This window comes from Rhinoraja longicauda, chromosome 9 (assembly GCF_053455715.1).
Source record: "Rhinoraja longicauda isolate Sanriku21f chromosome 9, sRhiLon1.1, whole genome shotgun sequence".
Taxonomy (NCBI): domain Eukaryota; kingdom Metazoa; phylum Chordata; class Chondrichthyes; order Rajiformes; family Arhynchobatidae; genus Rhinoraja; species Rhinoraja longicauda.
Genome location: NC_135961.1, coordinates 4643170 through 4670137, shown reverse-complemented (window position 1 = coordinate 4670137; position 26968 = coordinate 4643170). Strand labels below are relative to the sequence as shown.

The 26968-nt window shown below is 47.2% G+C and overlaps 1 protein-coding gene across 1 annotated transcript in view; it reads left to right on the top strand.

Annotated features, from left to right (window-relative positions):
• The window catches only part of scaf8 (SR-related CTD-associated factor 8), a 178173-nt gene extending 151442 nt beyond the window's left edge, over window positions 1-26731 (top strand). The window contains exon 23 of the transcript XR_013547612.1: window positions 26145-26731. The gene's annotated coding sequence lies outside the window, so the exon portion shown is untranslated. The remainder of the gene's footprint in view (window positions 1-26144) is intronic.
• The last annotated feature ends 237 nt before the right edge of the window (window positions 26732-26968 follow it).

Below are 26968 nucleotides of genomic sequence, written 5' to 3'. Positions count from 1 at the left end.
GCCTGACCGTAGCAGCTGGAACAGTCCGTTGCTGGGGTGGTAGGGGTCCCCCATAATCTTGCTGGCTCTCGATCTGCACCTCCTGATGTATAGGTCCTGCAGGGGGACGAGTGTAGTTCCCATGATGCGTTCTGCCGAACGCTCTACTCTCTGCAGGGCCATCCTGTCCTGGGCAGAGCTGTTCCCAAACCAGACTGTGATGTTGCCGGACAGGATGCTCTCTACAGCCCCAGAGTAGAAGCATTGAAGGATCCTCAGAGAGACTGAATTTCCTCAGCTGTCTGAGGTGGTAAAGGCGCTGCTTTGCCTTACCCACCAGTGCGGCAATGTGCGTTGCCCATGTCAGATCCTCTGTGATGTGGACTCCCAGGTATTTAAAGCTGCTCACCCTATCCACAGTAGACCCATTTATCTCCAGTGGCGTGTACGTCCTCGGGTGTTGAGCCCTTCTAAAGTCCACAATCAGCTCCTTAGTTTTTTTGACATTCAAGAGGAGGCTATTGTCCTGACACCAGAGTGCCAGATCAGCCACCTCCTCCCGGTAGGCCTTCTCATCGTTGTCGGAGATCCGGCCCACCACCACAGTGTCATCAGCAAACTTGATTTTCAAGATGGCCTCAAAGAAACAGCTATATCACCTTTCATTGTTTCACATGAGGCTTGGATAGAGTGGATGTGGAGAGGATGTTTCCACTGGTGGGAGAGTCATGGGCCAGAGGTCACAGCCTCAGAATTAACGGACGTCCCTTGAGGAAGGAGATGAGGAGGAATATCTTTAGACAGAGGGTGGTGAATCTGTGGAATTCATTGCCACAGAAGGCTGTGGAGGCCAAGTCAATGGATATTTTTAAGACAGAGATAGATAGATTCTTGATTAGTACGGGTGTCAGAGATTGTGAGGAGAAGGTAGGAGAATGGAGTTAGGAGGGTGAGATAGAGGTAGGGTGATTGAATGGCGGAGTAGACTTGATGGACCGAATGGCCTAATTCTGCTCCTGTCGCTTATGACCTTATGGGCATGATCTTGTGCCCAGAGTGGGACACCAACCGGATTTCCATGGACTAGTGAGTGGGAGGAGTGGGGGTATGGAGGGTGTGGTGAGAGATATGAATCAGCCCAATGAGTATGAATACCGCAAGCTGTTCTTCAAGGTAGCCCAAAGTATTTTTTCTTGGTTTTGTTTAATTTAGAGATACAGCGCGGAAACAGGCCCTTTCGGCCCACCGGGTCCACGTCGCCCAGCGATCCCCGCACATTAACACAATCCTACACCCACCAGGGACAATTTTTTAAATATTTACCAAGCCAATTAACCTACGTACCTGTACGTCTTTGGAGTGCGGGAGGAAACCGAAGATCTCGGAGAAAACCCACGCAGGTCACGGGGAGAACGTACAAACTCCTTACAGGCAGTACCCACAGTCGGGTTCAAACCCGGGTCTCCGGCGCTGCAAGCGCTGTAAGGCAGCAACTCTACCGCTGCGCCACCGTGACCGCCCTTGGTCTGGTGGGTCCTGGGGGACCAAGGGTGTAGCCTTGAGCTAACAGCAATGTGGCAGACCCGTAATATAGCCTCTCCTGACCTCACCATCATCCTTTGTGAAGGTGTTCTGACAGTCAGTGGTGTAGGTGCTGGGTTGTTCCAACTCCTGTGTACTGAGCATCATGGATCATCCATTCGGTATGAAGGAATGAACACCAAGGTGGTTAAGATCTATAATTGGTGTTACCTATTATTGGATAGATGATGGCAGTCAGGGGAATGGGCAATCAATTCACGATTCCCTGCATCTGATTGATTAGTACCAGACAACATTTTACCCGGGTGAGCACGGTGGCGCGGCAGTAGAGTTGCTGACTTACGGCACTTACAGCGCCAGAGACCCGCGTTCCATCCCGTGACAGCGTGGGGTTTTCTCCGAGATCTTTGGTTTCCTCCCACACTCCAAAGACGTGCAGGCCTGTAGGTTAATAGGCTTGGTGTATGTGTAAATTGTCCCTAGTGTGTGTAGGGTAGTGTTAATGTGTGGGGATCGCTGGTCAGCACGGACATGGTGGGCCGAAGGGCCAGTTTCTACGCTGTATCTCCAAACGGAAACCAAACTAAAAAAAAATTGTAATTGTTGACAAGAACAGACGATGACATTGCCTTATTTGAGGTTTCGCTTGCCTTTACTGTTATGTCAGAGGGAAAACTTTAAGGGCCTGTCCCAGTTACGCGATTTTTAAGGCGACTGCCGGCGACTGTCAAAGTCGTAGCAGATGGCCGACATTTTCTTTTACCCTACGACAATGACCACGACAATGACCATGACAATGACCACGGCAATGACCACGGCAATGACCACGACAATGACCACGGCAATGACCACGACAATGACCACGACAATGACCACGACAATGACCACGACAATGACCACGACAATGACCACGACAATGACCGCGACAATGACCGCGACAATGACCGCGACAATGACCAGGACAATGACCACGACAATGACCAGGACAATGACCACGACAATGACCACGACAATGACCACGACAATGACCACGACAATGACCACGACAATGACCACGAGTCAGGTCGATACAAGTGACTTTTTTTGTGAAACTAGCACCTGGCTAAGAGATTAAACCGTCTTTGGAAACATCGCAAAATTCCCACGCTCACCTGACCGTCAAACTGTCGCCTCCAACCTACCTGTCAAATGTCCTATCATCATATCATATATATACAGCCGGAAACAGGCCTTTTTTGGCCCTCCAAGTCCGTGCCGCCCAGTGATCCCCGTACATTAACACTATCCTACACCCACTAGGGACAATTTTTACATTTACCCGCCAATTAACCTACATACCTGTACGTCTTTGGAGTGTGGGAGGAAACCGAAGATCTCGGAGAAAACCCACGCAGGTCACGGGGAGAACGTACAAACTCCTTACAGTGCAGCACCCGTAGTCAGGATCGAACCTGAGTCTCCGGCGCTGCATTCGCTGTAAAGCAGCAACTCTACCGCTGTGCTACCGTACCGTGCTGACGGTAAATAAATTGGTTAAACAAAACTATCTTCTGGTATCTTCAAATGCCTTTTCTTAATTTAATATTACGTGCTTCTAAACGCATCTGTGACAACCTAGCAAACCTGGGGACAGCGTGCGACAGACAGCGCCCGCAATAAGCTACGATACCTGGCCACAAGCCAGCTGTCGGCCAGAAATTTCTACCTGGAATTTTTTTTCCGCGACGCGCCGAGATCCGCTACGATTCATTGAAGACTCCTCACGATCACGCCCGCGCGCGACACCCCGGCCAACGTTCGGCGACAGCCTAGTCACCGGCAGTCGCCTTAACGTCGCCTAAGTGGGACAGGCCCTTTAGGTGAACTTGTCCAGAGCTCTCCAGGGGATCCTTTAGGAACCTACATACCTACCCATGATACAAGGTGCACTCTGGTTCATTTCCGATTTCTCTATTCCAAAAAGACCATTGGACATCAAGTGAAATGGAAACTTTTAGAGCCTCTACATTCTCCACGTATTATTTATCGTCGGTCACTAAATAGGGAATTCGTGGGTAGTCTTCCTTGGGGGACCAAAGGAGAATTCTGAACCCTGCAAGGAAATCCTAGTATTCTGCATGTCAATGTTTGGATCTTCCCAGAGTTCATAGGTGTATAAGGGATAGGAGCAGCATTAGGCCATGCGGTCCAGAGGGTCTACTCTGCCATTCAATCATGGCTGATCTATCTCTCCCTCTCAACTCCATTCTCCTGCCCTCTCCCTATAACCTTTGACAGCCATGGTGAGCTGGAGGTTGTGGGTGGAAAGTGTTGCATGTACTTACTCCTTGATTTTTACCAGACCCACTGATCTGAAGTCATCAGTCACCCCCAATATCACCCATTCCTCACTGGGTGGATATTCCTCACCATGCCTATCAAAGTCAATGATAACGCATGTTAGTTTAGTTTAGAGATACAGCGTGGAAGCAGGCCCTTCGGCCCACCGAGTTCGCGATTTCCACACATTAATACTATCCTACACACACCAGGGACACGCTTTTTTTTACATTTATAGTGTACCAACATTTACACCAGACCTGCACGTCTTTGGAATGTGGGAGGAAACCGATCTCGGAGAAAACGCACGCAGGTCACAGGGAGAACGTACAAAACTCCGTACAGTACAGCACCCGTGGTCGGGATCGAACCTGGGTTTCTGGAGCTTTCAGGCAGTAGCTCTACCGCTGCGCCACTGTGCCGCCCTTCTTTTGGTCCAGGAAGTGTGGTTGGGTTAGGAGCTATTTCAATGTAGTACTAGGAATACCTCGTTTTGTTCTGTAAAGTTAAACTGAGGTGTACTTGCCCTCTAAGTTGAAAATCAAAGATTCCATCAGATTCCCTTGAGAGAAAGAGAGCTATCCTCGGACTATCCTTGATCAGACTTTGATGCCTTTACTGTGCACTAAACGTTATTCCCTTAGCACATATCAATACACTGTAAGTGGCCCGACTGTAATCATGTATTGTCTTTCTGCTGACTGAATAGCACGCAACAAAAGCTTTTCACTGTACCTCGGTACATGCGACAATAAACTAAAACTGTAGAAACTATAGATTTCTTGACCCACAGCCAACACAATTAAAACAACTTAATTGGTTACTCATCACTTTGCTATTTTTTAGACATATTTCTTTGCATATTGACTCCAACAACATGACAATTTGAATCAAGCAGTGACATCCTCATTTCGAGCCAAGAAAGATGTCAATGTGTGAAGGCAGTCATGGTGATCCAGCTTAGCACATGTGACGGATCGGTTATAATATGAAACATATACAAAATAAGTGCAGGAGCAGGCCATTCGGCCCTTCAAGCCAGCACCTCCATCCAATATGATCATGGCTGATCATCCAAAATCAGCACCCCGTTCCTGCCCTCTCCCCATATCTATTCTGCCAATATCTTCTATAACCGAGATGGGGGAAGCACAAATCTTGCTTACACTGACTTTCTGTAGTGGGATAAGAAAATAACTGCAGATGCTGGTACAAATCGAAGGTATTTATTCACAAAATGTTGGAGTAACTCAGCAGGTCAGGCAGCATCTCAGGAGAGAAGGAATGGGCGACGTTTCGGGTCGAGACCCTTCTTCAGACTGATTTAGTGCAGTGGGACGGCTTTCTGGAGCATAAATTGCAGACTCTGGATAATCAAAACCTTCTTCTGAAATAATGACATTCAGAGTTATTACTCATTAAGCCATTGTTTTCATTTGACAAAAAAAAACTGGGGTCGCTGAATGTACAGATGGATCTCTAAAGTCAGTACATACCTGAGCTGCAGTTATCATAGAGTCATGGAGTCGTACAGTTTGGAAACAGGCCCTTCGGCCCAATGTGCCCACAACGGCCAACATGTTCCATCTACACTAGTCGGACCTGCCTGTGTTTGGCCCATATCCCTCTAAACCTGCCCTATCCTTGTACCCGTCTAATTGTCTAACAACTACCTCCTCGTTCCACCATCCATTGCGTGACAAAGTTACCCGTCGGGTTCCCATTAATTCTTTCCCACCTCACCTTAAGCCTATGTCCTCTGGTTCTTGATTCCCTGACTCAGGGCAAGAGACTCTGTGTATCTACCACATCTATTCTTCTCATGAGCTTATTCTGATTCTGATTCTGATTCTGAATTCAGATTCTGATTCTGAATTCGATTCTGAATTCTGATTCTGATTATACACTATAATTATACATTATAAGATCACCCCTCATCCTCTTATGCTCCAAGAAATAGAGTCCTAGCCTGCTCAACCTCTCCCTATAGCTCAGGCCCTCGAGTCCTGGCAACATCCTCGTAAACCTTCTCTGTACCCTTTCCAGCTTGACAACATCTTTCCTTTAACATGGTGCTCAAAACAGAACACAATACTCTAAATGCGGCCTCACCAACGTCTTATACAACTGCAAAATGACCTCCCAACTACCATACTCAATGCTCTGAATGACGAAGGCCAATGTGCCAAAAGCCTTTTTGACCACTTTGTCTACCTATGATGCCACTTTCAATAGACAATAGACAATAGGTGCAGGAGTAGGCCATTCGGCCCTTCGAGCCAGCACCGCCATTCAATGTGATCATGGCTGATCATTCTCAATCAGTACCCCATTCCTGCTTTCTCCCCATACCCTACACATTCAACGAACTATGTACCTGTACTCCTAGACCCCTCTGCTCTACAACACTCCCCAGACCCCTACCGTTCACTGTGTAGGTTCTGCCCATGTTAGACTTCCCAAAATGCAACACCTCACATTTCTCTGTATTAAATTCCATCAACTATTCCTCAGCCCACCTGCCCAACCGGTCAAGATCCTGCTGCAATTTTTGACAACCATTTTCACTATCTACAATACCACCCATCTGCAATCTTGCTAATCGTGCATGTACGTTCTCATCCAAATCATTGATGTGGATGACAAACGGTAACGGGCCCAGCATCGATCCCTGAGGCACACCACTAGTCACAGGCCTCCAGTCTGAGAAGCAACCTTCCACCATCACCCTCTGCTTCCTTCCTTGGAGCCAATTTTCTATCCATTCAGCTATCTCTCCTTGGATCCCATGCGATCTAACCTTCCAGAGCAGCCTACCATGCGGAACCTTGTCGAACGCCTTACTGAAGTCCATGTACACAACATCTACAGTTCTGCCCTCATCGACCTTTTTGGTCACATCCCCCAAAAAACTCAATCAGATTCATGAAACACATCCTCCCACGTACAAAACCGTGTTGACTATCCCTAATCAGCACTTCTCCACCTAAGTGCATGAATATCCTACCCCTCAGAATACTCTTGAGTAACTTTCCACCACAGATGTTAAGCTCACTGGCCCGTAGTTCCCAACCTTTTTCCTGCAGCCCTTCTTGGATAGAGGCACAACATTTGCCCTCCTCCAGGCACCGCAACTATATAATGACAATAGACAATAGGTGCAGGAGGAGGCCATTCGGCCCTTCGACAACTCATAAATCTCAGCGAGGGCTCCTGCAATTTCCTCTCTAGCTTCCCACAGTGTCCTCGGATATCCCGGGAGATTTGTGTATCGTCACACGTGTCAGGACCTTCAGAGCCTCTGCGAAGTAGACTGAACTGCTATCAAGACGCTTCCAGTGACAGTTCTGTTCTTGAGACACTTCCAGAATCCTGACTGCTCTCAAGACCCCTCTAGTGACTGCCCCAAGTTCCAACACCCTCCTGCCAGTCTCCACAGTGAAAACAGAGGAGAAATACTCAGTGAGGACCTTGCCCGTCTCCTGTGGCTCCACACAGAGTTGACCGCCTTGATTCCTGAGGGGTTCCACTCTCTCTCTCGCTGGTTACCCTTTTCCCTTGCGCTTATAAAATCTCTTGGGATTATCATTAATGCTATCTGCCAGAGCTATCTCCTGTCCCCTTTCTTCCCCTTCTGATTTCCCTTTTTCAGCTCACCGCTTAGTTCCTGAAACTTCTCCCAGGGATACACTTGATCCCAGCTGCCTAGGCCTGTCCCGTGCCTCCTTCTTACAATAGACAATAGACAATAGGTGCAGGAGGAGGCCATTCGGCCCTTCGAGCCAGCACCGCCATTCAATGTGATCAAGGCTGATCATTCTCAATCAGTACCCCGTTCCTGCCTTCTCCCCATAACCCCTCACTCCGCTATCCTTAAGAGCTCTATCTAGCTCTCTCTTGAATGCATTCAGAGAATTGGCCTCCACTGCCTTCTGAAGCAGAGAATTCCACAGATTCACAACTCTCTGACTGAAAAAGTTTTTCCTCATCTCTGTTATTACTCTAGATCAGAGATAAACTATGTCCCCCCACACACCAGTGCTTTTAATTTGTGAATAATGGATTCGCTTGGTCCTTGGCTTACCCACCCTGTGACATTAGCCCGTTATATTTCAGTAATACTGCACTTTGTTGAAAATAGCTGGCCACAACAAATCATGTGACATCACCAGTTTTTCAGTCCAGGTGACCCCTCTCTACAACCACAAGAATCCAAATGCACAGCTTATTATCGGAGATGTATCACAGTTGTTAAGCTTGAAGCATTGGAAAGGCATCTAGTGAATCACACCGTATGTTCTTAGAAAGGATTGCAAGCAGATCCTGATACCAAAGGTTTGAAGGATTAGGATCCTGATTCCAAGGTTTGAAGGATTAGGTTATGGCTATAGATTGCAATAACATAGACTCTTTGAGTATCGTACCTTGAGGGGTGCAGGAAAATAACTGCAGATGCTGGTACAAATCGAAGGTATTTATTTCACAAAATGCTGGAGTAACTCAGCGGGTCAGGCAGCATCTCAGGAGAGAAGGAATGGGTGACGTTTCGGGTCGAGACCCTTCTTCAGACTTCTTCAGTACCTTGAGGGGTGATCATCTATATACTAAAACTCTCGTTTGTTATTTTGTTTGTGACTTAACTTCAGCCAAACTGGTACACGCTAGCGTGACAATTTTAGGCCCACCTTACTCACCATTGTCACTTTAGTGATAATGCAAGTAGTTTTATTGAAATCGGTGTTATATTTTTTAAGTTATTCACATTTTTAAGTTTAAAAGGAGGGGAGGGGAGGGGGAGGGGAGGAGGGAGGAGGGAGGGGGGAGGGGGCAGTGGGGGAGAAGAGAGAGGGGAGGGGGGGTTGAGGAGAGGGGGGGGAGGAGAGGGTGCTGCACCAATGCAGGAACGGTTTGGGCCCAACGGGTCCACTTGGTCTAGTAGTATTTAAAAAGATGAAACGATTTGACAGCATATTTCCTTTGTTAGGGAAAATACGCAAAAAGGGGGCAGAATTTTAGGGCAGTCACGGTGGCGCAGCGGTAGAGTTGCCGCCTTACAGCGAATGCAACACCGGAGACCCGGGTTCGATCCCAACTACGGGTGCCGTCTGTACGGAGTTTGTACGTTCTCCCCGTGACCTGCGTGGCTTTTCTCCGAGATCTTCGGTTTTCTCCCACACTCCAAAGACGTACAGGTTTGTAGGTTAATTGGCTTGGTAAATGTAAAAATTGTCCCTAGTGTGTGTAGGATGGTGTTACTGTGCGGGGATCGCTGGTCGGCGCGGACCCTGTGGGCCGAAGGGCCTGTTTCCACACTGTATTTCTAAACTAAACTAAACTAAACCAAAGGTTTGAAGGATTAGGATCCTGATACCAAGGTTTGAAGTGTTAGGTTATGGCTATAGATTGCAAAAACATAGACTCTTTGAGTGTTGTACCTTGAGGGGTGATCAGAGCGTTTAAAAAGATGAAACGATCTGACAGCATATTTCCTTTGTTCGGGAAAATACACAAAAAGGGGGCAGAATCTGCTTATAAGACCTTGGCTGTGAAGGAAACTTCACACGGTGTGGCTGTTACAATATGATACGAAAGAACTTTATTTATTCCAGGGGGGAAATTGGTCTGCCAACAGTGATGAAACACAACAAGATACATGGAACATGAAGTTGAAGTGATGAACCAAAGCCCAGGATTGGGGATGTACAAAGATCGGGGAGGGAGGGGGAGGGAGGGATGGGGAAGGGGAGTCAGTCTACCCCATGACAGAAAGGGGAGGAGTTGTCCATGGAGCTGGCCATCCTGAGTTGGACGTGGTCAGAGAAGGCAATCACTCAGCCACATTGGTTTCGACCTAAGGCCTTCCTACAAATGCAACCTGAGCTGCCTGAATATTTCCAGCATTTGTGAGGCTGAGATAGATAGATAGATAGATGGATAGATAGATTTTTTTTCTTTCTTTCTAGAGATACAGTGCGGAAACAGGCCCTTTCGGCCCACCGGGTCCGCGCCGACCAGCGATCCCCGCACACTAACACTATCCTACACCCACTAGGGACAATTTTTACATTTACCAAGCCAATTAACCTACATACCTGTACGTCTTCGGAGTGCGGGAGGAAACCCACGCAGGTCATGGGGAGAACGTACAAAATCCGTACAGACACCACCTGCAGTCGGGATGGAACCCGGGTCTCCGGCGCTGCAAATGGGCGGCACGGTGGCGCAGCGGTAGAGTTGCTGCCTTACAGCGAATGCAGCGCCGGAGACTCAGGTTCGATCCTGTCTACGGGCGCCGTCTGTACGGAGTTTGTACGTTCTCCCCGTGACCTGCGTGGGTTTTCTCCGACATCTTCGGTTTCCTCCCACACTCCAAAGACGTACAGGTATGTAGGTCAATTGGCTGGGCAAATGTAAAAATTGTCCCTAGTGGGTGTAGGATAGTGTTACTGTGCGGGGATTGCTGGGCGGCGCGGACTCGGTGGGCTGAAGGGCCTGTTTCCGCGCTGTATCTCTAAATCTAAAAAAAAAAATCTAAATGCTGTAAGGCAGCAACTCTACCGCTGCGCCACCGTGACCGACCTCAGATTCTTGATTAGTGCGGGTGTCAGGGGTTATGGGGAGAAGGCAGGAGAATGGGATTAGGAGGGAGAGATAGATCAGCCATGATTGAATGGCAGAGTAGACTTGATGGGCCGAATGGCCTAATTCTGCTCCTGTCACCACTGGCGTTATGGTCTGTTGTGACTTCTGCTTGCCAGCATCTGCAGTTTGTCCTTGACTTTCACGCTGTTGGAACTGGGTAAGGATGGCAAATTAATTTTAAAGGTTGAGATTAGCCTTTTTCCTTCATATGTCCAATTATTTTGTTTTAGCTTCTTGAATTTAACTTCCCCCATCTCCCATAGTGGAATTTGGAATTCTTGACTCTGGGGCAATGACTCCTAACGTCTACTGACTGGTCTGGCAGCTTAGCAACCGTCCTATTGTACCCGCCGAAATGTGCAGGAAGGAACTGCAGATGCTGGTTTAAACCAAAGATGGACGCAAAAAGGATCCCGACCCGAAACGTCACCCATTCCTTCCCTCCAGAGATGCTGCCTGTCCCGATGAGACACTCCAGCATCTTGTATCTATGCCATTGTACCCTCTGTGTTGGGCTGATAATCGGGTAGAACAATGTCATCAGTGTGAAAGGTTGCCAAACACTTTAACTCCCCTTCCCATTTCCTCACGGACCTCTGTGTCCTGGGCCTCCTCCACTGTCAGAGTGAGGCCAATTGCAAACTGGAGGAACAGCACCTCATATTTTGCTTGGGCAGCTTACACCCCAGCGTTATGAACATTGATTTCGCTAACTTCAAGTAACCCTTGCATCCCCTCTCTCTCCATCCCTCCCCCACCCAAGTCGTTGTACCAGTTTCAAAGTCATCTTGTTGAGTCTCATTGTCTGTAACTCGTTTTCACCTAGCCCACAGCCAACAATGGCCAGATTCCTTTATCATCATTACTTTTTTGGCATATCTTTCATTCATTTGTTCTACATCTGTCGACATCACCGTCTCTATTTCCCCTTTCCCTTTCCCCTGACTCTCAGTCCGAAGAAGGGTCTCGACCCAAAATGTCATCTATTCCTTTTTTGCAGAGATGCTGCCTGACCTGCTGAGTTACTCCAGCGTTTTGTGTCTATCTCCAGCGTTAATCTGCTTCTTGAAAGGCTGGTACAGTTTGATGAAGTAATTAAATGCTACAAATTACAAACATTTCTTCACATAGAGAGTGGTGAGTCTGTGGAATTCTCTGCCACAGAAGGTAGTTGAGGCCAGTTCATTGGCTATATTTAAGAGGGATTTAGATGTGGCCCTTGTGGCTAAAGGGATCAGGGGGTATGGAGAGAAGGCAGGTACGGGATACTGAGTTGGATGATCAGCCATGATCATATTGAATGGCGGTGCAGGCTCGAAGGGCTGAATGGCCTACTCCTGCACCTATTTTCTATGTTTCTATGATGCGATACGATAGAACTTTATTGATCCCGAGAGGGAAGTTGATCAGCTTACAATTGTCTTACTTCGTACTGCCCATTTTTGCTGATGAAATCGAATTGTTTGGTCCTATATTTCCATTTTGAGGTATTAGCCAGCTATCTCATATTGGCAGCCATCAGTGGCAGAGATATATTTCAAATACCATTGGCCCCCAGAATGTTGGGGTTTTAATTTGGCCTGCATTCCAATGACAATGCTGAAACGATAGTTGAGCAACTGCTCCAGTACTTGTCCACGACCATTGGGCTCTGCTCCAACCTAATCCTACCTCAGCAACACAACACAGGTGGATAAGTGTGAGGTGCTGCATGATAAGTGTGAGGTGCTGCATTTTGGTAGGACAAATCAAAATAGGACGTACAGGGTAAATGGTAGGGAATTGAGGAATGCAGTGGAACAGAGGGATCTGGGAATAACTGTGCATTGTTCCCTGAAGGTGGAATCTCATGTGGATAGGGTGGTGAAGAAGGCGTTTGGTATGCTTGCCTTTATAAATCAGAGCATCGAGTATAGAAGTTGGGATGTAATGTTAAAATTGTTCCGGGCATTGGTGAGGCCGAATCTGGAGTATGGTGTGCAGTTCTGGTCGCCAAATTATAGGAAAGATGTCGACAAAATGGAGAGGGTGCAGAGGAGATTTACTAGAATGTTGCCTGGGTTTCAGCACTTACGCTACAGAGAGAGGTTGAACAGGTTGGGTCTTTATTCTTTGGAGCGTAGAAGGTTGAGGGGGGACTTGATAGAGGTTTTTAAAATTTTGAGAGGGACGGACTGAGTTGACGTGGGTAGGCTTTTCCCTTTGAGAATGGGGAAGATTCCAACAAGGGGACATAGCTTCAGAATTGAGGGACAAAAGTTTAGGGGTAACATGAGGGGTAACTTCTTTACTCAGAGGGTGGTGGCTGTATGGAATGGGCTTCCGGTGGAAGTGGTGGAGGCTGGCTCGATTTTATTATTTAAGAGTAAATTGGATAGGTATATGGATAAGAGGGGATTAGAGGGTTATGGTCTGAGTGCAGGTAGATGAGACTAGGTCAGGGAGAGTGGTCGGCGTGGACTGGAAGGGCCGAACGGGCCTGTTTCCGTGCTGTAGTTGTTATATGTTATATGGTCTTGCCTGACAGCAAGACAGGTGTCAGGGGTTATGAGGAGAAGGCAGGAGAATGGGGTTAAGGGGGAGAGATTGATCAGCCGTGATAGAATGGCGGAGTAGACTTGATGGGCCGAATGGCCCAATTCTGCTCCTATCACATATGACCTTATGACCGTATAATACTATGGACCATCTCTTGCACTTCCATGCACTTGTTTTCATGGTTGTATTTGGCACCACTGTCTTGTTTATGTAGTCTATTTTATCCCTGCCTGTTTGATTTATGTTCTTGTGGAGTCTATGTGCTGGTGAAGCTGCTGAATATAAGATTTTTATTATATCCTTTCCCCACAAAACCTCTGTATATGACAATAAATTCGACTTGACTTGACTTGAGATCCAATTTCTACTCCAATATTTGGTTGCCCATTGTTACCTATGTTGGCATTTCTGGCATTGTACTTAGAAGCAAATCTTCACTCCATCCAATTGCCGTATGTGAACCATACGTTCTCTATCTCAGTGTTATTTATCTGCAGGTTTTATCCGGGATCATCCAATCTAGTGGCCTTATGCTGGACTCAAAAAGCTGGAGTAACTCAGCGGGACAGGCAGCATCACTGGAGAGAAGGGACGGGTGACGCCTTGGGTCAAGACCCTTCTTCAGACTGAAGAAGGGTCTCGACCTGAAACGTCGCCCATTCCTTCTCTCCACAGATGCTGCCTGTCCCGCTGAGTTACTCCAGCATTTTGTGCCTATCTTCGATGTAAACCAGCATCTGCAGTTCCTTCCTACACATGATCTCTTCTGCTGATGCCTCGAAGGCTTCCAGAGAAAGGCATGCAGTTGAGGTCTCACAAGCAGAGATTAGTGACTTGGAATGAAATATAAATTAAAGCTCAGGCTGGTACTTCGATAAAAGGGTGGCACAATAGCACAGTGAGGGTAGCACGGTAGCGCGGCGGTAGAGCTGCTGCCTCACAGCGCTAGAGACCCGGGTTCCATCCTGACCTCTTTTTTTTTTTTTTTTTTTTTTTTTAATATATATAAAAGTTTTATTCCAAAGAAAAACATACAAACATACTAAGCAAAATGTGATCAAACAAAAGCCGCCTGTATCGGCAGTTTACAAATTAAACAATTATCACATTAAAATCCCGCCATCTCTGTCAACAATACATTCAACCCCCCGCGGCGACCAGCGTTCCCGGAAGACCTCCAGAGTCCCCGTGGACACCGCGTGTTCCCTCTCCAGGGACACGCGGGCACGGACGTAAGCCCGGAACAGGAGTAGGCAGCCGACTTCTGTGAGGCCGTCGACTGCCCGCTGCCTGGACCCGCGGATGGCCATCTTGGCCAGGCCCAGGAGCAGACCGACAGGGAGACCCCCTCCTCCCTCCTGACCCTCCCCCCTCTGTACCGGGTGCCCAAAAATTAAAAGCGTAGGGCTAAAATGGAGCCAGAACTTGAGGAGCAGCCCCTTCAGATACTGGAACAGGGGCTGTAACCTCACGCACTCTGTATACAAATGGTACACGGTCTCCTCCTCACCGCAGAAGCGACAGGCGGCAGACGAGACCGTGAACCGGCTCAAGTACCTGTTACAGGCTATAGCCTTATGTAACACTCTCCACCCCAGGTCCCCGATGTAAAGCGGGAGGACCCCCTTATAGAGAGACCTCCACTGGGGACCGCTCCCGCCATCAGGTGGTAACACGGACCGCCAGGGCGTGTCCGGGCGGAAGACAAGAGCGAGGAAGTGGAGAGTGTGCAGGAGCAGGCTGTACAAAACGCGCCTCCGCGTCACGGAACGGCACGCTGGGCATCTGGGAAAGGCGGCTCATATTGCGTGGGGCCGGCTCTCGGGAAGGGACCCGGGCCGTCGTGATCCTGACCTCGGGTGCTGTCTGTGCGGAGTTTGAACGTTCTCCCTGTGACTGCATGGGTTTTCTCCGGGTGATCTGGTTTACTCTCACATTCCAAAGACATGCAGGTTTGCAGGTTAGCTGGCTGCTGTAAATTGCCCCTAGTATGTAGGATGCAAAAGTGGGATAACACAGAACTAGTGTAAGGGCAAATCAACAAATTATCCGCCAGCATTTCCGTCACCTCCAACGGGATCGCACTACTGGCCACATCTTCCCATCCCCTCCCCTTTCTGCGTTCTGCAGAGACGGTTCCCTCCGTAACTCCCTGGTCCACTCGTCCATTCCTACCCAAACCACCCCATCCCCGGGCACTTTCCCCTGCAACCGCAGGAGATGCAACACCTGTCCCTTTACCTCCCCCCTCAACTCCATCCAAGGACCCAAACAGTCTTTCCAGGTGAGACAGAGGTTCACCTGCACCTCCTCCAACCTCATCTATTGCATCCGCTGCTCTAGATGTCAACTTCTTTACATCGGCGAAACCAAACGCAGGCTCGGCGATCGTTTTGTTCAACACCTTCGCTCAGTCCGTCTTAACCAACCTGATCTCCCGGTGGCTGAGCACTTCAACTTCCCCTCCCACTCCCAGTCTGACCTTTCAGTCATGGGCCTCCTCCAGTGCCATAGTGAGGCCCACCGGAAATTGGAGGAACAGCACCTCATATTTCGCTTGGGCAGCTTGCAGCCCAGCGGTATGAACATTGACTTCTCCAACTTTAGATAGTTCCTCTGTCCCTCTCTTCCCCTCCCCCTTCCCATTTCTCCCTCTATCTTCCTGTCTCCACCTATATCCTTCCTTTGTCCCGCCCCCCCTGACATCAGTCTGAAGATGGGTCTCGACCCAAAACGTCACCCATTCCTTCTCTCCTGAGATGCTGCCTGACCCGCTGAGTTACTCCAGCATTTTGTGAATAAATACCTTCGATTTGTACCAGCATCTGCAGTTATTTTCTTACACTAGTGTAAGGGCAATCAACGGTTGGCATTGACTCGGTGGGTTGAATGGCCTTCTTCCGTGCTGTGTCTCTAAACTAAACTAAAGTAAACTAAACTAAACTAAACTAAAATAAAATAAATTTAAATAAAATATGTGTAGTTTATCAATACACAAATCTGAGTGACTGGAGTAATGACTTTCATTTTAGCGTCTTTTTACATCATTTCTCCACTTTGGCAAGCGTGCTTCAAATCTTGCAACTGATTTCTGAAAGTAGTGTTTGGAGTGGGAAATACAATATCGCTACAAAAATAATAAATGCTGAGAATTCATCGAAGTTCAGGCAGCACCAGTGGAGAGAGGAAAAAAACCCGATGGTTTAAGTTCTTCCCCAGTCACCAGAATGGAGAAAGTGTGGGAACTAAACATGTTTTAATCTGCAAACGTGTAGTCCATTATCAAGTTATTCGAGTCTCTCTGTGTGCAAGAACAGACAAAAAGCTAATAATGTTATTAATATGGCAAGCCTCATCTGCCAACTGATACATAAAGTGCAGGAAAGAACCGCAGAAGGGTATCGACCCGAAACGTCACCCATTCCTTCTCTCCAGAGATGCTGCCTGCACGCTGAGTTACTCCAGCATTTTGTGTCTAACTGCAGAGGGGTCTCGACCCGGAACGTCACCCATTCCTTCTCTCCCGAGATACTGCCTGACCCGCTGAGTTACTCCAGCATTGTGTGTCACCTTTGATGCATAATGTTAGCCCTGCCAATGTGGGATGGTCTGAGAGCTATTTCAGTGCAGTACCAGGAAAAACTCTGCCTGAAATTTAGTTCTGTAAAGTTAAACTGAGGTGCCTTCTAAATTGGAAATGAAAGATCCCATGGTACTCCCTGAAGAGAAATAATGGTATCTTGACCAATATTAACCCTGCAGCCAATACATTTAAAAACAACATCATTGGTTACTGATTTCTTTGTTATTTTCGTGACCCAAGTTTGGGGCGGCACGGTGGCGCAGCGGTAGAGTTGCTGCCTTACAGCGAATGCAGGAGACCTGGGTTCGATCCCGACTACGGGTGTTGTCTGTACGGAGTTTGTACGTTCTCCCCGTGACCTGCGTGGGTTTTCTCCGAGATCTTCAGTTTCCTCCCACACTCCAAAGACGTGCAGGTTTGTAGGTTAATTGGCTTGGTAAATGTAAAAATTGTCCCCAGTGCGTGTAGGATAGTGTTAATGTGCGGGGATCGCTGGTCTGCGCGGACCCGGTGGGCCGAAAGGCCTGTTTCCGCGCTGTATCTCTAAAAGCTAAAAAAAGACATATCGGTTTGTATTTTGTCTAGCAACAACATGACAAAATGTAATTGTAATTGCAGGTGAAAGTCTTTGGGAATTTCCAAGATTAATTTAAAAAAACAATACAAATACATTATTATTCCCTTTCATAGTAATGCTTGTAAAGTAATATTTTGTAATATCGATAACGTTTAAGAGACATTTAGACAGGTACATGGATAGGATAGGTTTAGAGGGATATGGGCCAAGCAGGTAGGACGAGTGTAGATGGGGAATGTTGGTCAGTGTGGCAAGTTGGGCCAAAGGGCCTGTTTCCACACTACATGACTCCATGACTCGTTGTACTTAGAAGAAAAATACCATAGTTGTAGAAAAATTTAAATAAAAGAAAAAAATTGTGGCACAAGAGATTGCAGTTGCTGGAATCTGGAGCAAAAACAAGTTGCTGGAGGAATTTAGCGGTTCGCGAATCATCTGTGGAACCAAAGGGGCAGTCGACCTTTGGGGTTGAGACCCTTCATCAAGTCTAAGAGTACAATGGGGAGAATGGTCGTATAAAGAACTGAGGGGAGGGGTGAGACAGGAGAGTGAGAAGGGGTTGATGGGCAGATGAAGCCAAGCAAGGGGTGGCAAGGAGTGGAAATAGTGACAGAGTTTCGGGGCGGCACAGCGGAGTACCGGTAGAGCTACTTGCTTATAGCGGCAGGGACCCGGGTTCGATCCTGACTACAGGTGCTGACTGTATGGAGTTTGTACGTTCTCCCCATGACCTGCGTGGGTTTTCTCCGAGATCTTCGGTTTCCTCTCACGCTCCAAAGACGTACAGGTTTGTAGGTTAATTGGCTGGGCAAATGTAAAAAATGTCCCTAGTGGGGGTAGGATAGTATTAATGTGCGGGGATCGCACAAGAACCACAGTTAATGTCTCAGGTTGATAGAAACATAGAAACATAGAAAATAGGTGCAGGAGGAGGCCATTTGGCCCTTCGAGCCAGCATCCCCATTCATTGTGATCATGGCTGGTCATCCACAATCAGTAACCTGTGCCTGCCTTCTCCCCATATCCCTTGATTCCGCTAGCCCCTTGAGCTCTATCTAACTCTCTTTTAAATTCATCCAGTGAATTGGCCTCCACTGCCTCTGTGGCAGAGAATTCCACAGATTCACACACTCTCTGGGCGAAAAGGTTTTTTCTCACCTCATTTTTAAATGCCCTCCTCTTTATTCTTAGATATGATAAAATAAAATACAAAAATAAATTTAACATCTAAAGAAATGGAAGACCTTTAGCTTGGTGGAAAGCAGGAAAAATTGAACAACAGGTGAAAGGGTAGCAATGGATGAAAGAGGATGGGAAAGACAAGTGGCTAACAAAATGAGAAGACAAATTAAATCTGAAATCTGAAAAAGACTTATGAGTGCTGGAAATATGAGATATGGCCACAGAAGGCTGTGGAGGCCAAGTCAGTGGATATTTTTAAGGCAGAGATAGATAGATTCTTGATTAGTAAGGGTGTCGTAGGTTATGGGGAGAAGGCAGGAGAATGGGGTTAGGAAGAAGAGATAGATCAGCCGCCATTGATCTTGTTGGGCTGAATGGCCTAATTCTGCTCCTGTCACATGACCTGATGATACCACATCAGAGTTATTTTTTTTGTCTAAAATTGATGACTTCTACATTGAGTCCCAAAAGCTGTAACATGTCTGATTTGGAAGACGAAGTGCCCTTCCTAATGCATATGTTGAACTTTTTGGAACTGTGGGGAATGCCAAAGGCAGGAAAATCAGAAGCAAATTATAGTGGCAGGCAACTAGACACTGGGGGGGCGGGGGGGGGGGGGGGGGACATACAGGCTGAATGGATGCGTTCTCTAACGGGTCACCCAATTTGTGTTGGGTCTCACACAATGTAACATAGAAAAAATCAGAAGCAGTTCAAATCACTTTGAAAGAGGATATATCCTTGACTGGATTTCCAAGATGGCGCCCAACCCAGGCGACTAATTGCGTGCTAGTCACAGAAACAGATCTGCAATCACACATTACAATCGCTCCATTTATTCACAAAATGCTGGAGTAACTCAGCAGGTCAGGCAGCATCTCAGGAGAGAAGGAATGGGTGACATTTTGGGTCGAGACCCTTCTTCAGTCTGAAGAGGGGTCTCGACCCGAAACGTCACCCATTCCTGAGATGCTGCCTGACCTGCTGAGTTACTCCAGCATTTTGTGAATAAATACCTTCGATTTGTACCAGCATCTGCAGTTATTTTCTTTTACAATCGCTCCACACTTTTAAATCTCTACTCCTACAGCAACATGTTTTACTTCTCCTCTCAGATCTGTTCCTACTTCGCCTCTCGGCACCCGAACACCCTCGGACAATCCCTGACTATCGGACCCTCGGAATATCCTTGATTGGACTTTGCTGGCTTTACCACGCACTATACATTATTCCCTTATCATGTATCTATACGCTGTGAATTGTAATCATGTATTGTTTTTCTGCCGACTGGATAGCACGCAACGAAAGCTTTTCACTGTACCTCGGTACACGTGACAATAAACTAAACTGAACTAAGCTTGACAGTTGGAAAGGGGAAAGCAAAAGGCTATGATTTCCTTATTGATTCTTATTTTCTGGTTTTGAATATCATTGATGAGGAGCCAGCATGCATTGCTCATCTATAGTTACCCTTGGGGAGAGCCTGTGAGCCATCTCCTTGATAGATTGCAGTCCATCATTTTAGTTTAGTTTAGAGATACAGCGCGGAAACAAGCCCTTCGGCACACCGGGTCCATGCCAACCAGCGATCCCCGCACATTGACACCATCCTACACCCACAAGGGACAATTCTTACATTTACACCGAGCAAATTAACCTACAAACCGTCTTTGGAGTGTGGGAGGAAACAGAGCATCTCGGAGAAAACCCACGCAGGTCACGGGGAGAACGTACAAACTCCGTACAGGCAGCACCCATCGTGGGGATGGAACCCGGGTCTCTGGCGCTGCATTCGCTGTAAGGCAGCAACTCTACCGCTGTGCCACCGTGACCGCCCCTGTTGAAAGTACAATGCTCTTGGCAAGGAACATCGAGGATTTCGGACCATTCTGATAAAGGAATACTTTCAAGCCAATATTATGTGCAGATCGGAGAGGAGAATCCCAAGGGCCAGTTGCCTTTATCTTTCTTGGTTGTACACAACTTAGGTTTGGGAAGTGCCGTTGATGTGGTCGGGGCTAGCATATGAGTAGGTGGTGTTAGGCTTTTTAAATTTTGTTGGGCCCGCACTCATCCAGACAAGTGAACACCATTCCATCATGTTCTTGCTTGTGCCTTTTTGATGGTTTCAAGAGGTGAGTTGCAGAACACACAATACCCACCACCAGGCCAGCTAGCTGTTGGAAACACAATATCTACATGGCTGAGTAAAACACAAAGTGCTGGGGGAGTTCAGTATGTCAGGCAGCATCTGTGGAAGGTGCTGGCTCGAGGGCGTGCAGCGTAGGTTTACTAGGTTAATTCCCGGAATGGCGGGACTGTCATATGTTGAAAGACTGGAGCGACTAGGCTTGTATACACTGGAATTTAGAAGGATGAGAGGAGATCTTATTGAAACGTGTAAGATTATTAAGGGGTTGGACACGTTAGAGGCAGGAAACATGTTCCCAATGTTGGGGGAGTCCAGAACAAGAGGCCACAGTTTAAGAATAAGGGGTAGGCCATTTAGAACTGAGATGAGGAAAACCTTTTTCAGTCAGAGAGTTGTGAATCTGTGGAATTCTCTGCCTCAGAAGACAGTGGAGGCCAATTCTCTGAATGCATTCAAGAGAGAGCTAGATAGAGCTCTTAAGAATAGCGGAGTCAGGGGGTTTGGGGAGAAGGCAGGAACGGGGTACTGATTGAGAATGATCAGCCATGATCACATTGAATGGTGGTGCTGGCTCGAAGGGCCGAATGACCTCCTCCTGCACCTATTGTCTATTGTCCTTCTCAGCCTGAAGTTCCTTTTGTCTCCACTTCTGTACCTGGTTTATTTAAGTTGCTCTTCAATGGTGACTCCCAAATGTTGATGGTGGACCATTTGGCAATTTTAATGCTATTGAATTTCAAGGTGGTGAACACGTCTCGTTGAAGATAGTCATTGCCTGACACTTTAATGGTGCAAATGTTACTTTTAATTGATTCATTTCATTGAAATGTAATAGATTCATGCTGGCTTAGGCTACCTCATGTGCTAAGGAGTAAGAAAAAAACTGCAGATGCTGGTCTAAATCAAAGGTAGACACAAAAACCCGGAGTAACTCAGCGGGTCAGGAAACATCTCGGGAGAGAAGGAACGGGTGACGTTTCGGGTCGAGGCCCTTCTTCAGTCTGAAGAAGGGCCTCGACCTGGGACGTCACCCATTCCTTCTCTCCCGAGATGCTGCCTGTCCCGCTGAGTTACTCCAGCTTTTTGTGTCTACCTTTCATTTGCTAAGGAGTTGCGTACGGATTTGGACATTGGGTAAATAGTAGTCAGCATCATCACTATTAACATAATGATGGAAGGAGAGATAATGATGAAGCAGCTAAAAGGAGAGTACATTTAGACTCAAAAGTAGTTGAGGTCATGTTCTGGGGAATTTCTGGACCAATGTCAGAGGGCTGGAATGAGTGACCTCCAACAATAGCAACTGTCTTCCACTATATAATCAATAGAGTGTTTTCCACTTGATGACCGTCAACTTCAGTTTTTGCTGCCGGTGATGCAGCGGTAGAGTTGCTGCCTTGCAGCGCCAGAGACCCAGGTTCAATCCCGACTACGGGCACTTATCTGTACGGGGTTTGTATGTTTTCCTGTGACCTGCATGGATTTTCTCCAGGAGCTCCAGTTTCCTCACACATTCCCAAGACGTACAGGTTTGTAGGTTAATTGGCTTCGGTAAAATTGTAAATTGTCCCTAGTGGGTGTAGGGCAGCGTTAATGTGCGGGGATCACTGGTCGGAGTGGACTCGATGGGCCGAAGGGCCTGTTTCCGTGCTGTGTCTCGAAACTTAAACTAAATGTTAAGCTCAATCACTCTTATCTCATCTTTGGCCCGCTTTTGAACAAAAGTTTGTGATGAAGTTTGGGTCTCAATTAACAGCTTATTGGCAAGTCCACTGTCATGGACACTTCCCAGGCCCTGGTATTTTTATTGAAAGCCGACTGATTTGATGGTATTTAGCCACACTGAACTTATCCTGATTTTTCTGGAAGGGATATATACAAAGGCGATTTTCTACATAGTTGGGTAAATGCCAATGATGTAACTATACTGGAACAGATGCAAGGAAAGGTGTGGAGCACAAGTCTTCACCACCACGACTAAGGTGTAGTCTGGACTCACAACCTCTTCTGTTTCCTGGTAAAACACAGAAACATTGAAAATAGGTGCAGGAGGAGGCCATTCGGCCCTTCGAGCCAGCACCGCCATTGTGATCATGGCTGATCATCCACAATCAGTAACCCGTGCCTGCCTTCTCCCCATATCCCTTGATTCCACTAGCCCCTAGAGCCTCTATCTAACTCTCTTTTAAATTCATTGTGAATTGGCCTCCGCTGCCCTCTGTGGCAGAGAATTTCACAAATTCACAACTCTCTGGGTGAAAAGGGTTTTTCTCACCTCAGTTTTAAATGGCCTCCCCCTTTATTCTTAGACTGTGTGGCCCCTGGTTCTGACGTTTATCGGTACTTAGGAGTTTATCTCTAATTGCATGGTATTGAGGTACAGTTGCAATGAGAGGGAGAAAATATGGAAATGGATGGAACTAGAGATAGATAGATGAAAGGAATAGAGCTAATGGAATGGTGAAAGGGGAATAGAGAAGAATATGTATCTGATAGCAACATCATCTTGAAGGAACAGGATGAGCAGAAAATGCCCACATGATTGTGGAGGCAATGGGAATTGGGGTTGCCAACTGTCCCGTATTAGCCGGGACATCCCATATATTGGGCTAAATTGGTTTGTCCTGTACAGGACCGCCTTTGTCCCGTATTAGTCCCAGGGGGCGCTGTAGGCCCGGACACTGTAGGTCCGGACACTGTAGGTCCTGATAGCGTAGGCCCGGGTGCCGTCTAACGGAGGTTGCATAGCAACCCGCCTCCCGGCCCGGGCGGCCGCCATTGGTGGAGCGGGAGCACGTGGCCGCGGGCTGGTTGAGGTCACGTGGGGCGCGGGGCGGTGACGTCACCTTGTCCCTTATTTGAGAGTCAGATAGTTGGCAACCCTAGTGGGAATGAACAAAGAGTGGGAGGGATAACGGTGAGAAGAGTTACCACCTGTAACCACTTGGAGAAACAAGGAATTGTAGGTGCTGGTTTCACAAAAAGAGAACACAAAGTGCTGGAGTAACTCAGCGAGTCAGGCAGCATCGCTGGAGAATATGGCTCAGGCCGGGACCAGAACCAAACATCACTTACCCATGTTCTCCAGAGATGCTGCCTGACCCGCTCAGTTACTCCAGCAATTTGCGCACTTTTTTTAACCTAAAATCACTTGACTTCTGGTATTTGTCGAAATCCGGTATATAGTTTTAAGTTAAAAAACCACCTTTAAAATTCATCATGTTTTTTATACTCTTTATATCCAGGACACAGTCTGGTATATTGGGATAATAGACAGTCTGGATCAAACCCATCCATACCAGCAGTAGGACCGCATTACAACTATCAGGCAAAGTAGTTTAGTTTAGTTTAGAGATACAGCGCGGAAACAGGCCCTTTCAGCCGCCCAGCGACCCCCGCATATTAACACTATCCTACACCCACTAGGGACATTTTTTACATTTACCAAGCCAATTAACCTACAAACCTGTACGTCTTTGGAGTGTGGGAGGAAACCGACGATCTCGGAGAAAACCCACACGCTCATTGGGAGAGCGTACAAACTCCGTACAGACAACACCTGTAGTCGGGATCGAACCCGGGTCTCCGGCGCTGCATTCGCTGTGAGGCGGCAACTCTACCGCCGAGCCACCGTGACCGCCCGATAAAATACCTTGGGGGGCGAATAGGATGACCTCAGACTTGCTCTCGTTTAGTTGAAGGAAGTTCTGTGCCATCCAACATTTTATGTCCTCAAGGCAGTGCATGAGGCTGATTAAATTTGACCGGTTGTTGGGTTTCAGGGGGAGATAAAGCTGTGTGTCATCCGCATAGCAGTGGAAAGAAATGCCGTGCCTTTGAATGATTTGGCCGAGGGGGAGCATGTATAGAGAGAAGAGAATGGGGCCTAGGATGGAGACTTGTGGAACCCCGCAGGAGAGGCTAGCTGGGGAAGAGGAACAATTGCCTATGTTTATGGAGAAACTCCTATTTTTGAGGTAGGAAACGAACCAGCTCAGGGCAGTGCCATCAACGCCAACCCCGTACCGGAGACAGTCAATAAGCATAGTGTGGTCCACTGTGAGGGTAGTGTTAATGTGTGGGGATCGTCAGTCGGTACGGACATGGTGGGCCGAAGGGCAGTGTATCTCTAAACTAAACAAACTAAACTTGGTTGGCATGGATAGGTTGGGCTGAAGGGCCTACTTCCAAACTGTTTAGCTCTATGAGGCGGCACGGTGGTGCAGCGGTAGAAACCCAGGTTCAATCTTGATTGAGGGTACTCGTCTGCACAGAGTTTGTACATTCTCCCTGTGACCAAGTGCGTTTTCTCTGGGTGCTCTGGTTTCCTCCCACACTCTGAAGATGTCCATGGTTAATTGGCTTCAGTACAAACTGGAAGCGTGTGTAGGATGGTGCTGGTGTACGGGATTGGTCGCTGGTCGGTGTGGGCCGAAGGGCACGTTTCCATACTGTATCTCTAAAGCATACTGTATCTCTGTATCTCTAAAGACTCTATGACACCCAGGACAAACCTCCAATGCCACAAGGACAATAGACAACAGGCAATAGGTGCAGGAGGAGGCAATAGACAATAGACAATAGACAATAGGTGCAGGAGTAGGCCATTCAGCCCTTCGAGCCAGCACCACCATTCAATGTGATCATGGCTGATCATTCTCAATCAGTACCCCGTTCCTGCCTTCTCCCCATACCCCCTGACTCCGCTATCCTTAAGAGCTGTATCTAGCTCTCTCTTGAAAGCATCCAGAGAATTGGCCTCCACTGCCTTCTGAGGCAGAGAATTCCACAGATTCACAACTCTCTGACTGAAAAAGGTTTTTCCTCATCTCCGTTCTAAATGGCCCACCCCTTATTCTTAAACTGTGGCCCCTTGTTCTGGCCTCCCCCAACATTGGGAACATGTTTCCTGCCTCTAACGTGTCCAACCCCTTAATAATCTTATATGTTTCGATAAGATCCTCTCTCATCCTTCTAAATTCCAGCGTATACAAGCCCAGTCGCTCCAAGGAGAAGGTGCAAATGCCAAACAGGGCCAGGATTGAACTCAGGGTGCTGAGGCTATGAAGCAGTAGCTGTATTAGCTGCACCACTGAGCCACACGAAACCTCCTCAAAAACCACCTCTTTAGTGAAGATTGTTTTCACTTGCATTAATTTCTTCTTGTGCAGCTCAATTATTTGGCATAGAAAGTGTCTCGAGTTCTTTGGGTGTTTTAACGTCTTATTACGGCTTGCGAGTAACAAATGGAATTACTGGAATATGCAATGCAATTCCTTTTCCCACATTAATGTCTCTAATCTTAAAGAGAAATGTAGCTAATAAGTGTAGAATCGAACTGCAGATGGTGGTTTAAACCGAAGATAAGACTCAAAAAGCTGGAGTATCTCAGCGGGTCAGACAGCATCTCTGGAGAGAAGGAATAGGTGACGTTCGGGTCGAGACTTCTTCAGACTCGAGTCTCGACCCGAAACGTCACCTATTTCTTTTTTCCAGAGATGCTGTCCGACCCGCTGAGTTACTCCAACTTTTTGTGTCGGTCTAGTGTTAATAAGTTTCAGCTTAAAGAAAACACGGTTAACTTTAAAAGTTAGTTATTTGATGTGTCTTCTTCATTTCTTTGCAGGTAGCCCGTCTGCGACTAAAGGTGTCACTATCTCCCCTGGCGAGAGTCCATTACGGGTTTGCAACGAGGAAGAAGTTTCTGAAGGTAGAGCATGGAGGGAATGGAGAGTTCAACAGTGCCCTGGAAGAAATGTGACAGAAAATGCACTGGAGGGAAGTATTTTGAGTCTGGGCCACTGTGGAGAACCAACAGAGGCCATGTGTCTTTCCACTGGCCTGGGAGACAGTATCGGCCTGGTCATAAGATTTAAACATTGTTTGTCTCAACCACCAGAGAACCAGAGACTGTTCGCAAGATGATGGAAAGTGTGTTAAACATGTACGTACTTTGCAAAGCAAACAATTGCCTTGTCAGGCTCCAACATGTGATTGGGCTTGTTGGCCATGCAGATTGACGATAAGCATTGGAAGAGTACCCGGGTCATCTTGCCACTAAAGCTCCACTGAGCCAGCTGAAGTCCAGCTGGAATAATCGGTAGGTCAACTCAAATGTCACTGTGGAAATGTGGAGCTTCTCCTGAGGTAGAATGCCATGGATGTTTCCAGCACAGAATCACAGTGTAAAAATATTAAGGTTGCATTGTACATTTTAATTTACAAGTGTTATTTTTAGTAGCAATGCACACTGTCATTATGTAAAAATAAAAATATAATTGACCTTTTACTTAGAGGCTTTGAAGTGCAACCAATTATTTTGAGAACTTTGCCTTTACAAAATGAAATTTCTCTCATATAGAATTCTTGCCACCATTGCAAAGTCGATCATAAGGTGGTCTGAAAAAAGATACATGCGGGAAAAAGAAAATGCTGCAAATGCACATCAGATCAG